At 36.9% G+C, this 12728-nt stretch overlaps 1 protein-coding gene across 4 annotated transcripts in view; it reads right to left on the reverse strand.

Moving 5' to 3' along the window:
• The window catches only part of MEIS1 (Meis homeobox 1), a 125257-nt gene that overhangs the window by 30938 nt on the left and 81591 nt on the right, over positions 1-12728 (reverse strand). The gene's annotated exons all lie outside the window — the stretch shown is intronic.

Consider the following 12728-nt stretch of genomic DNA (forward strand, 5'->3'; position numbering starts at 1 on the left):
TGGATAATACTGACAAATTACAAATCAGTTTTATATTTAACTTTAAATCTTGTTTAATCAAAACTTTATCACATTAAAAAATTTGATACCGTGGGGGGGGGGGGGCGGCAGCGGTTATATGTTGTACACGTGAATTGTTTATATTGTTCACAATTAAATTGATCTATGATACATTTAAAAAAAATCCATAATGCTTCCTTATTGTATTTCAGCTTTATGAATTAGTTTTACTGTTTCAGTGAATGCTTTTTTGTCTCCTGACTGCACATTATCAAAGAGACACTTTGTGCCTGCTATTTGCATTACAAAAGCAGTGCATGGTGTAGTCTAAGAACATAGCTTGAATTTATAGTAGTTGAGTTCTGTATCCTCACACATGCTGGAATCAAAAGAATAACTAGGGTGTCTACACTAGCAAAGTAGCCAAAAGCATTTGGAATACTATCAGTAAAGTCACAAGATTTCAACCTGCTTTCTTAATTCTCAAACAGTGTATTTAGATTGAGCAATAAATAGAATGCATTTAGACACAGATTGCTCATTTTTCAATGAGTGGGTGAATTAGTTTGTAGATAAGTCCTATTTAGTAATGGCTCTAAGACGTTGCCAAGTTGAGGTGTACAGCTATGAAAATCAGCTGGGAAGCTGAAAACTAGATCTTGTTTGTCACATGGGAATGAGCTGCACATCTAAGGAAAAGCTAAACATTTTACAGCAATCGCTTTATTCTAAATACATCCACAAAGATACAAAAGAAAACCTTTTACAACTTTCGCACAACCAGTTACAAGTTTAGCCCTGTAAATCGGCTCTACATATTGTCTATTTGATTTATTATTTAAAACTCATTTATTGGTTTTTCAATACATAAAACACATGTAGTGAGTAAACATAATAGAAGGATATATTCATATTACATACACAAAGAAGACCTAGTCATCCTTTAAAATTATACACACACACACAAGCTTAACAAGCTAACCACTTCTCAATGTCATTTTAAGAACATTATTATTAAATTCCTGCACTGATAGTTATTGAAAAGTTAAATGTAAATGCAAAATCAAAAGCCATATTTCCTTTCTTTAAAGTTAAAAATACATAAAAACATGCAATATCTGAAGTAACTGTGGTACCTTTGCATATTTTACAATGTAAAGGGATACATTGCAGTTTGGCTTCTACTACATTAGAGAATTCCTAAGGGACAGATTCTGAATAACAACTTACTCCACAAAAGGTCCTATTGATGCCAGTGGGAACCACTCCAGGAGTAAGGTACCATTCAAGGTGAGTAAAGGTATCCAGAATCTGGCCCTTAGTAAGGAAAATACACCATATAAAGTATCTGAACATCAAAAAAGGAGACCTAGTTTTGTTTGGGGAAGAATGGGAATGGGGGCAGACCTATACTGTTCAGTGGACAAGTTGCATTTTCCTGAGAAAATATGCCCTCCTTGCTCTATGATTCTCTCTTTCCATTTCCCTTTTGTAGAGAATTTCTTGCAAGAGCTGTCTATGAACCTGTTTTGGCATACACAAACGTGAGTATCCTCGCCAGCGTTCAAGGAGAGAGATGGTATGGCTTGGGACACTCTGCCAATACTTTTCTGGTGGCCTGTATCAATTTATGCGGAATGCAAGCATTCATTAAGGGGGAGAGGGGGGGAGAAGAGGTGTGTGAGTTTGGGGCGGGGTGGGGGGAGTTCAGCTCATCCCCTACACAGGATATATTAGGAGCCAGAGAGTGAGTGAGTACAAAATGTCAGAAATGTGAACAGGAAGCACTAATCCAGTAAAAGCCAACCTGTTCTTCAGGCTGCATTTTCACATTCTGCACACAGTAGGCATCTGCTTGACCTGACAGTGTTCGATTATATATATTACAATATATTTTGTTAATTCATTACAGAAGTAATTCCTTGCTATTTTGTTAGTTTAGTCTATATGATATTATATTGGGGTGATGAACTTTCCCTTTCTGAAGTCCAGGGTGGTTTTTTTTTTTAAACATATCAATACTGTACAAAAGCCAACTGCATTTGAAGATAAATAGCTTAGGACAAAGTAATATGAAACGGTGCATCCTTAAAATAAGGGACATTATCTTAATTATAATGTAGTACAAACAGCAGTGAAATATTACATGAGTGACATTGAAATAACAGAGTAAAGGCATTACCTAACTTCCAATCCAATTATAACTAAAATTCACATACTTAAAAGCAAGCTTTTTAATTAGTCCAACTTCACATCAGAAAGCTAATCACAGATCTCAAAAGGTTAAATCCATCTTTGAACAGTGCTCATAAAAATCTGCTGTCTGCCCCCACCTTCTTCCAAGTTAAAAGCTCCTGTCAAGGAGGAAAAATCCACAACTCTAACAGAATGTTTCTGTGAATGTTGTATAAATAAGCAGTAAACAGAAGAACCAAACTCCATAAAAGTCTTCTGTTGTTTTGTAGGGTGAGTCTGAGGCAGATTAATTCAGGTAAATATCTCCTAACTAGCAGCCTACTCTTAGTAATAATTCACTGTCTTTATCTGCATTAAATGACTTTATAACAGGTAGGCTTGGAAATTTTCAAGTGTCTCTGGTAAATGATAGCAATAGAGGTGGTAATCCCAAGAAGCTTTTGCCAAACCTCTATTTGTGTTCTCTGTTTTCTGTCTTGCTGTGTTCTGTATTTCAAAGCATCTCTCCTTATACTGTGGATAACAAGCTCCTAGGCACACCTTATTGGGTCACAAGATTACAGTGAAAGAACACTAAGGGGGTGTGTTCTATTCAACAAGTTCCCTTACCTAGGAGTTCCCCCCTCAGAAAGTAGCACAACTGTCTTAAAGAGATAACACTTCATAGTACACAGCGTAACAACTGAACAGTTTCAAAATATTCTCTCAAACTCAACTGCCTTCTCTTGCACAGCACCCAAAAGGTTTTACAAACAGCTTTACAAATGCACACACACAGCTGACCATCTAAAATGCCAACATAAAGAGGTTTTACATTTACAAATTTTCATTAGAAAAAGTACCATGGAAGGAGATGAAAAATAAAGCTGCTATTTTGAAATGTTTCTTTGTTAGCATCAAAAGTCCTTGAACAGATGCCCTGTCCACCATTAAATATTCACAAGATATCCTTGTAAAAGAATAAAGAACACACAAGGTATGGGCAAAAATCACAATGTGTTCTTCATAAAAGAAAGATGCATTTAAAGATCCAGAAAAACCTAGAGAAACAGCACTGTTCCCAATATAACTAAAGACTCTTGGAACTGGTACACATTCTCTGGCGTTAATTTTCCCACTTAAATTACAGTGATGGTGTAGCCTCATCTCATTAGAGATCATTGTCCCCAGTAGACAGTTGTGTTTATGGGGGATTCTTGCTGTTCCACACCTGCTGCTCAGGTTGCTATGTGATAAAGAGTGCATACAAACAGCAGACTTGAGCTTGCTGGACTGCAACTGATGAGCCCAGGCTAATTCAGGGGTGATTATGTAGTTTACTGGACCACTAAACCTCTTTAAGCTTGTAATTACTGCCTATTTGAGTAAAGAACATTCAAAAGCAATTCACTGCATCATGCCTGCCACAGCTGGAAGCAGGCTGCCAGCAGTCTGTGGGGACATTAAAATCTACAGGGACAGGGATTCAAGCACAGCTAGTAGGCTCTAACAGCAGCTTCAGCAGCCAAGTGTGTTCACATTCCATCTCACCTTTTCTGACCAGGCATACCATTAAAGGTGCAATGAAAACTATAGAAAAGCAATAAAGATGACAAATAACGGTATATAATTGAAAGAACTGCATTTTAATGACTTTTCCCCTTATATCAGGCTAATTTTTTTAAGCTTTTTTGTCATGCTAAGGGGGAGGTGGGGGTGCTTTTTACAAAATCCATGACATGGATTTAGAATGCTCTTGTTTCCAAGTATTTTTTAAACAGTTTTAGAAACAAAAAGTGCCTCTTGTTTGTAATTGTAAAATAAATGTGACATCAGCCCCCATTATGATTTTCTAGCAATGTCTGTTTACAAATGATTTCCATTTGAGATATTTCAGTTGTGAAATTAATTTAAACAGAACCACACAATAACAATGATATTTTTTACTTATACAAATTCATCTTTTGCCTTGTGCTTTGCAAACAATCAATCCTCATAAACAGCACTTCTCAACAAGGAGTATTACTCTATCCACTCCAACCATTCAAAAAAACCCCACAAATCAGGCCCCCCACATCATGAGAACACTCTAAAAATAATAGACTTCAGATTCTTTTTATTTACCTTCAGGATTTTGAGCTTTTAGGATTCACATTTTCGATCTTCTCTAAGAACTTATTTTTCCTTTTAAATGAGAAATGAAATTCTCATGTAATCACCTGACTTCAGGAACTGGGGCTTTAGGAAAAACACCAAATATCGTGAGACTTGGGGAAAACGTCACAAGAGCTGGCAACACCATGTATTTTACACAGAAATAAACTGAGGCACAGAGACACTGAGAATCTTTCTTGAGGTCACATAGTAAGTCAAGGGCAAAGCCTCAATAGAACACAAGTCCCTGACCTGTGCAAGTGGAATTTTGCACCTGTGTGATGCTTCATTGACTTAAACAGGACCTCCGACTGGGCCCATGTGTATCCAACTGCAGGACTGGGGATCTAGACTCTCAAGTCCCCTGCTCTAACCACTTGACAATATTGCCTCACACAATAATATTTTGGTGTTTGAGGGCAGACTAGATGATCTAATGGTCCCTTCTGGCTTAAAAATCTATGGAAATGTTAATTAAGTAAAAGTGCATCTAATACACTTGCATAGAATTTACTCTAAAGAAACAGATATCAGAATTCATCAGTATAATTCTCATGCTTGCTAACCATCACAGCTGCTTCATACATGTGTGTTTGTCTGTCTAACAAACCAAACAAAAAAAGAAAACCCTTCACATGCTTTTTTCATGGCTGTTGATGCAGCTGTCACGTGGCTGTAAATAAATTAAAGGGATCCGTACCTTAATGAAGGTGAACCAGTTTCTCTTTTCACCTAAGCTTTTTGTCCCTTCTTCTAAAATGTCTTAATACATTCTAGCCACAGGAAGAAATATTTATTATATAAATATTTCTTACTGTGGATGGAGAGAGCGAAGCAACTCTTGTTGCCAAAAACCAGCTATTAAATGATAATATAAAAACATTATGGAAGTTTATTCTGAAAAAGAATGTAAATTCCAAGGAGCCAAAAGCCACATCAATTCTCTGACTACTCCATTCAAGTTCCAAAGATCTAGGAGCTTATAGGTTATCCAGATATCATTCTTATTAATATTCATTAGGTAGGTCTACTTGCATTTTCATAAGCTGTGAAGGTAGCACAAGAAACAATCAGAATTCTTTAACACAGAGGCATTATCAATTCAACATCTGCCAAATAGGTTGTATACAGATCTGAAGTTGAAATTCAAATACAATTTACCTGTACTAAAGCTGGGTTTTCATGAAACTGTTCACATTCCGCTACAGGGTAAGCTATTTAAATGTTCTCTCTTCTTATTCACCTACAATTCAGCTTTTACATCTCTGATAGTTCATTCTCCAGTATTTTTACCTTTATCATTAGATTCTCTCATAAATTGCATTCTTCATACCCTAGCTAATGAGTTTTCTTCGGTTAAAAGTAGATGTCCCATTTTTATAGGGACAGTCCAGTTTTTTGGGACTTTTTCTTATATAGGCACCTATTACTCACCACTCCCATCCTGTTCTTTCACAGTTGTTATCTGGTCACCCTAGCTAAAAGGGTTTACGTTTAGTAATATTGCATATATGAATAATACAGTCAAGTTTAAACTGTAAACTTAACTAATCAATTCTGCTTTCTGATTAGAGAATTTATCTACACAAACTTATGGTGTGAAATCTCTGACGGATTCAGGGTGCAGAACTGTGTGCAGTTTTTGATCAGGGCTGGTTAATTTTGTAACTTACATTTACTAGGAGAGAGATAAATTTACAACTCTTAAAAGGAAAAAGTGCTCTAGTTAATTGTTTATCCTAATTATCAAAGGACTCTAGCAGATAATATTAATGAATTTAAATGTAAAATGGACATGCTTTTACAGAGTAATAATATTCCTACCTAGACCTACTGAGACAAAACAAGGGGTGGAGGAAACCTTTGGTTCTCTTCCTCTCCACATTTCTAGTTCCATCCTTAAATTAGCAGCAGATGTGTTTGTTCACTAGACCACAATGTATTGATCCATATGATTTATTAAGAACATTAATTGTATGAAAGGCTTAGACTTGAGAAGGGTTTATGGGATCTTATTCCTCTGGACTGGGGACATGCTTGGACTCTTTGGAGCCCTCTCTAAAGAACCAATCCATTTCCTGCTGAAGTCAATGGGAAAACTCCCAATGACTTCAAATGGATTTTGATGAATCTTTATGGGCCAAACCCTATTGCTCTTACTAACACTGTGTAGTACTTTGGATTTCAGTGAGACTGCTTGTGGAGCGAGGTGCTTACTATGACTAAGGGAGGCAGAATTTGCACACTGAGCAGTTACAGTGAAGTCAATGGACCTATTGGTAGGGTGAAATCCCGGCCCTATGGCAGTCAGTAGCCATTCTCATCAGTTAAATGGAGCCTGGTGGATTCCACCCAGAATATGTAAAGTTAAATATCTCCTTAAGTCTTTGCAAGATCAGGGCCTAAATGAGAATCTGATGCTGAATGATCCACGGAAAGGCACTGACAATGATCTCAGTGGAGGCCTCTTTCCTACCCTCCGAGTAAGAGAAAACGGGTCACATATACAGCCACCTAAAGAGGATTGGCAGGGGGAACTGGAGAACCCCAGTACCAAAGGAAACAGTCTACAAGACCCTGTTTTGAATGGTTTTCAGTCAGGGGCCAGACACACCAACAACAAACCACACTTGGATGCCTAGGTAAGTACCACCATTATATAGGCAATCAAATTTTCAAACAGAAACATTTAGATTTAATATAGCTTTCAGCACACTTATATGATATGATATCCATTAATAATTCAGGAAGATAACAACACATTAATTTATTTTGTCAATACTAAGCTTGAAAAACTTGCATGCCTTTTTTCCTCTGTTGACCAGCACTCCACTTTCATTTACAAAGACCTGAATGAAAGTAGCTAAAGACCAAAAAAAAAAAAAGTCACCATTAACAAGCCATAAAGTAATAGGGAGACCAGGTACATTTGATCTTGTTGCATACATGAACCTTTCTCAGATGACTGCTCCAATTAAAAAAATGTAAAATTCTATCATTTTGATTATTCCAAATGATGAACTTGATTATTATATGCATATATTTTGTTTAATGGCTTCATTTATTTTAGTAACAAAGAGACACTCGATCTTTACGGATGAAAGTTTTATTTCATGGCTTCAGTGAAACTGGGATTTTAAAAATCTGTGATATTAACCAAAATGGGATAATGGATGTTCTCAGGGGCCCCACTTTATAACATTTTATGCAGGGCAAAACTGTGTGAGAAATAACAAAAAGGTTGTTTACCCCTATTTTAAAGAATGCAGTCCTAGCTGTAGCGTCAGAGGCTCTGCAATTGTTTTTCATTTCCTTCTCATGTTTCTGAATGGTACATCTTCAGTAAAATGTGGCCATAGAAACACTGTGACAAAGGAATTAGCTCCCTAAAGATTTATAAGAAGTGTACTGAAAGACACTGTTCGCATGATTTTGGGGAGACAAGAGTATGATTGCAATACACTTGCTTTATCTGTAACAAACTGCCTAGAAAGTTTTGTTGGCAACAGCAAATTGCAAGAAGGTTAAATCCCACTTGAGATCTACTGATGAAAAGCACTAGATAAGAGGTAGGTATTATTATTAAATTTTTAGGAGAGTTAATTCCTAATGATAAATCAGAAGCACCTTATCTAAACTTGATCATAGATTGTACCATTCTGAGTAACTTCTATCTATTCACTTTTTTAATATTAAAAATGGTTCATATGCTTCTCAGAAATGTGTGTGAAACATTAAAGTTGTTTGTTGTATCACAAACAATAAAAAAAATACGCTTCTTGTAAAATCAGGCCAAAAAAAATAAAAATAAAAATAGCATCTACATGATAAATGTTTTATAGAAGGTATCTCTGCCCAAGATGGCAGCTCCTGATTAATGGCTGTATCATCCTTGGCTCCACTGCAGTGAGGCCCCGGGTCTGATCTGACAAACATCCCCTTCGTCTGCAGCCAATCACCAGATGTAAGCACATAGTCCCTGTCAGGTTGACATATCATTCCTACGACAATGTCAACGAGTATTAATGTTCAATTATCTGTCCTAGAAATAACCCTCGCCTTTATGCATTGTGTAACTGCACGCGTGGCACTGTGGTAATCCAAACGACAAGGGCAGAAATGCCCGCAATAACCCAGTAACTGTGAGTCGGCTTTCCAACATTGTGATGACATTGCCTTGCGGTATTGAATGGGGGACTTTTATTTTCTTTGGGGGGGGGAATTCATGTTTGAAGGACCCCAAAGACCTTTATTACCCTCTTAGCATGTTTGCATGTAAGTAGTTCTTGCAAGCCCAATAAGCATGCTTCAAACCACTCTTATTTTGATTTCACTACTACACAGAGCCACTTGGTTTTTATGTAGGACTATAAGCTGTTGATTATTTTGCAGTGTCTTTTTATTTCCTATACTCAGGTGTATATCATTTACCATCAAACAAAAGTGACAATAACAGCATCTTCTAGTGCTGTGTCAAGATCAATTCAACTCCAAACAGTAGAGCTAAACCAATCTGTCCAAGAGAAACATTATGGGAAGCGGTAGTTAAGGAAAGTTAAAAATAAGACCTCCAGCAGAGGGATGATTTAAGAAATATACACAGGTTCATTCCACCTGATGTCTCTTACTACTGTTCAAATATTAAAATTATTGATCACTTTAAGTCTAGACCAAATTCACATCCAGTTCCCAGAGTAAAGACCTTGGCAAATGTCTCTTCCTTTAAATCAGTGTTATGCCACAGCATTTTTTATTCTAATAGGCTGCAGAACAGTTTGTAAAATTTTTGTTACTCTGGCACATTTTCCTTGAACTAACATTCAAAGGTTATCAGCTGTAAGTTATGCTTCCTAAATCTTCTTACAGAACTCACAGTCAGAGGGAGGGAGGGAGGAAGGAGGAGGAAGTTCAGTGATAAGTAGTGCCAGCTCTAAGATAAAGAGTCCTCTACATAATCTATGTTTATTTAGACAACCATCTAACCACAAGACAGATTTAAAGAACCCAGGTGGTATGGTTAATATAATAATATAACTACTCCTCTCTCATCAGAGCGCTATTACATTTCTACAACAAGTGAAGTATGGTCAAATTCGCAATGTAAGCAACTGTACAAGTTTAAATATCAGGGTTTTCTGTAATAAGGAACAATTTAATCTGTAAATATAAATTACTGGAGACTTTGGCCTAAAGAGTTCATTGTATCAATTTAACATACAATGAAGATCCCACTTGGAAATATTTCCATCAAAGGTTATTCAAAACACCTTGTAATAAACATATTTACCATATGATCCCACTGAATTAAATTATAATAGAATCTCAAGCTTATATACAGTACTGCCATTCACCATAAAGGTGCTTTACACACTATAAAGAATCAATCACTTATATGGCATGGACGGACGGACGGACGGACACACACACACGGAGTGTTGACAGGAATCAATCCACACAACAGTGAAAGCACACCTCTACAGAGGAATGCGGCAACTATCTTAGCAGCATTAGTGCAATAATGCAAAGCACTTAACGTCAGGACATAAGGAAGAATACCATAACCCCTGTAGCCAAAGGATGATTTAATCTACACATTCAGCAGTAATATCAAATTACAATGTAAAGTTTATAAATAGCAAATTAGTTTATGACTCAATTTCTCCTGTTATTTGAGCCCAAACTAACTTGCCTCCTATGTATTCAAAATATTTCCCCCCCCCCTTTCCTTTGATAATTCACCCCACTGTTTACTCAGTTACTTTATGTCGGTGGAAGTGATGAATGTTGTTGAGTGCCAGTTTTTTTGGTCCAAGATGAATAACCCCAAGGAGCAACTTACACTGAGTCCCAGGCTCCTGTCAGCTTCATAATTGATGATGTTTTCCCTGAAAGGGGTGGGGGATTGGGACACATTAGGGCTCAATGGGGGAAGAAAGCTGAGTGAATTGACTCAGCAGCTATGTCTTTTGACGATGGTTCCTAATACGTATAAACTTATTACTGCCAAATGTACTTTAACATCGGGGGGGGGGGGGGAGGAATCAATCTATTTAAATGAAACAATGTAATACCTGAAGTTTAAAAAAAGTGAACTTTTGTACTGGCAAGTGTGGAAGCACATTTTAGTCAACTCTGTTCTTTCTGAAGTGCCATTTGCTACTAAACTAAAAATGAATTTGCAAATGTAAAATGCAAGGACTTAAGAGGACTAGCACAAAATGATTGCTATAAAGCCAATGTAACTCTTTCTAATCTTGTTCTCAAATGTCCCATATAACATATAACTTTTATAACAAAGATGTGCATGGAAATGCGCATACTGTATTTCAAATGTAGATTTTATGTCAGCATATTTTTATAGCAATTCTGAGAGCAATTGCTCCACTTCTTATCTATGCAATCTGGAAGTAAAGCAGGCTCCCTGCCAAGTCACTGACAGCATATCTTGCCCAGGTTGCCATGGGTGACTAGTGAGTTGACAACCTAGGGATCCAGCAAAGAACAGCCACTGACTAATGGCTTCTAGATTCCCAGTGACCTTTGATCTTTAATGGTCAGGACAAAAACAAATGATCTAGTTCAGGAGGCCCCCCTCAAACATGTATTTTAAGAAAGCAGTTATCAAATAAACAAGGATTGATATGTTTGCTGTATCTACAGCAAAATGAAAATGCTCAGATCTTTACCTTCACACAATACAGAAACAGAAATGTGAGCACATAAAAATGGACTTCTCACAAATATATTATTTCATTTGTCACACACAAAATAAATCAAGAAAATCCATTGCTAAGACTAATAAGGTTTATAAAAATAACTAAGAAAATACAGGCAATTTTCTGACACTGACACAAAAAGTTGCCAAGGTTGGCAACTGTGCTAGAAGCAATTGCACCATGTATCCAAAATCTGTGCATAGTTTCTGTCATTAGAGATTTGGTGCAATTCTAACACCAAGGGCTATCAGCTCTAATATGCTACAGCAAAGAGGCTGGCGGCTATAGGAACCATAGAGCATGCTGTCCGAACCTTAATGATAACTTTCATCACTGCATATTGTCACCATAGCAATGAAGCTAGATGTGGGCAAATGACAAGGTTCTGTCACCAGCTCCTTATTACACAGCCTGGGCCTGGCAGCCTTCAGGACTATTCTCTCATCCATCCTCAGTATGCAAATACATTTTCAACAGGCCCAAAAGTAATGATCTGTCCTTCTGCAATGTCATCATTTTACAGGAGCTACCAGGAGTGGCGTGCAGTTGTTAGACCCAATGACAACATTTTGTTTCACTCTCTGGTCAAGCTCTCACATTTTTGGAAAATGGAAGCAGAAAATAAAACTAACAAATATTTGAAATATGAAAGATGCTGCAAAGAACAGAAGTGTGGAGGAGGGCTGGGAGGAATGGAAATTGATAAATACAGTAAGTGCCACTGGAATGAAGTAGCATTTGGATTCTGTATCAGTGTCCAGTGGGAATTTAACGGTTAATTTTCTTTGGAAGAATGTTAGCAATAGGCATGCAACATATTGTGATGATCTAAAACTGTATTTAATATTTATTTTATATATGTATACCAACTTTTATACACTGCTACTTGCATGGACAGAGAGATTTGGGAGGAACACAGGATAACTGGCATTGCATGTCAGGCTGTCAGTGGATCTCCCCCTAAACATTCTGTTCTGTCTTCACCATTGCATCAGTGGTGTTATAAAAGTTATATGTTATATGGGACATTTGAGAACAAGATTAGAAAGAGTTACATTGGCTTTATAGCAATCATTTTGTGCTAGTCCTCTTAAGTCCTTGCATTTTACATTTGCAAATTCAAGTTTTACATTATTCTTCCAAGAGACTGCACAAGCAGGACAGTTAACTTTGTCTACTTCCCTGCTGTCGTACCTAGAAGTAATTCTGGAAGTAACAAAAGTCTTTGACAACAATACACTCACATATAGAGGTATTCTACTTAGTCACCCTATCTGAATTTCATCTCTGTTTAGAAGATTCCACTCAGGGTCAGTTCCTGCTCACCTTACTTATATAAGTAACCCCACTGATATCAATGGGAGTACTCACATGAGTAAGGTGAGCAAGCTATAGCCCTCCGCGATTAACTTCTTTAGCCCTTTGTAGCATATATTTCAATTAATATCTTGTTTTGTGTTTAGAGTCATACAGAATAATCTGATTTAATGTCGTTGTTCCATATATTGCATAAACTCTTTCGACATGTGGAAAGCCATCTTTTAATTATTCTTAATTCAGACTCACTCATATGTGATATTTGTTGGTTAACACATTCACTATATCCCTTCAGCGTGCAACACACTTGCTTTTCAATTGCAGGTTTATAAAAAAAAGTTCATGCAGTGAATTTTCAAAACAGAT

The sequence above is a fragment of the Lepidochelys olivacea genome (genome assembly GCF_965140295.1).
Source record: "Lepidochelys olivacea isolate rLepOli2 genome assembly, chromosome: 3".
NCBI classification, from domain to species: Eukaryota; Metazoa; Chordata; order Testudines; family Cheloniidae; genus Lepidochelys; species Lepidochelys olivacea.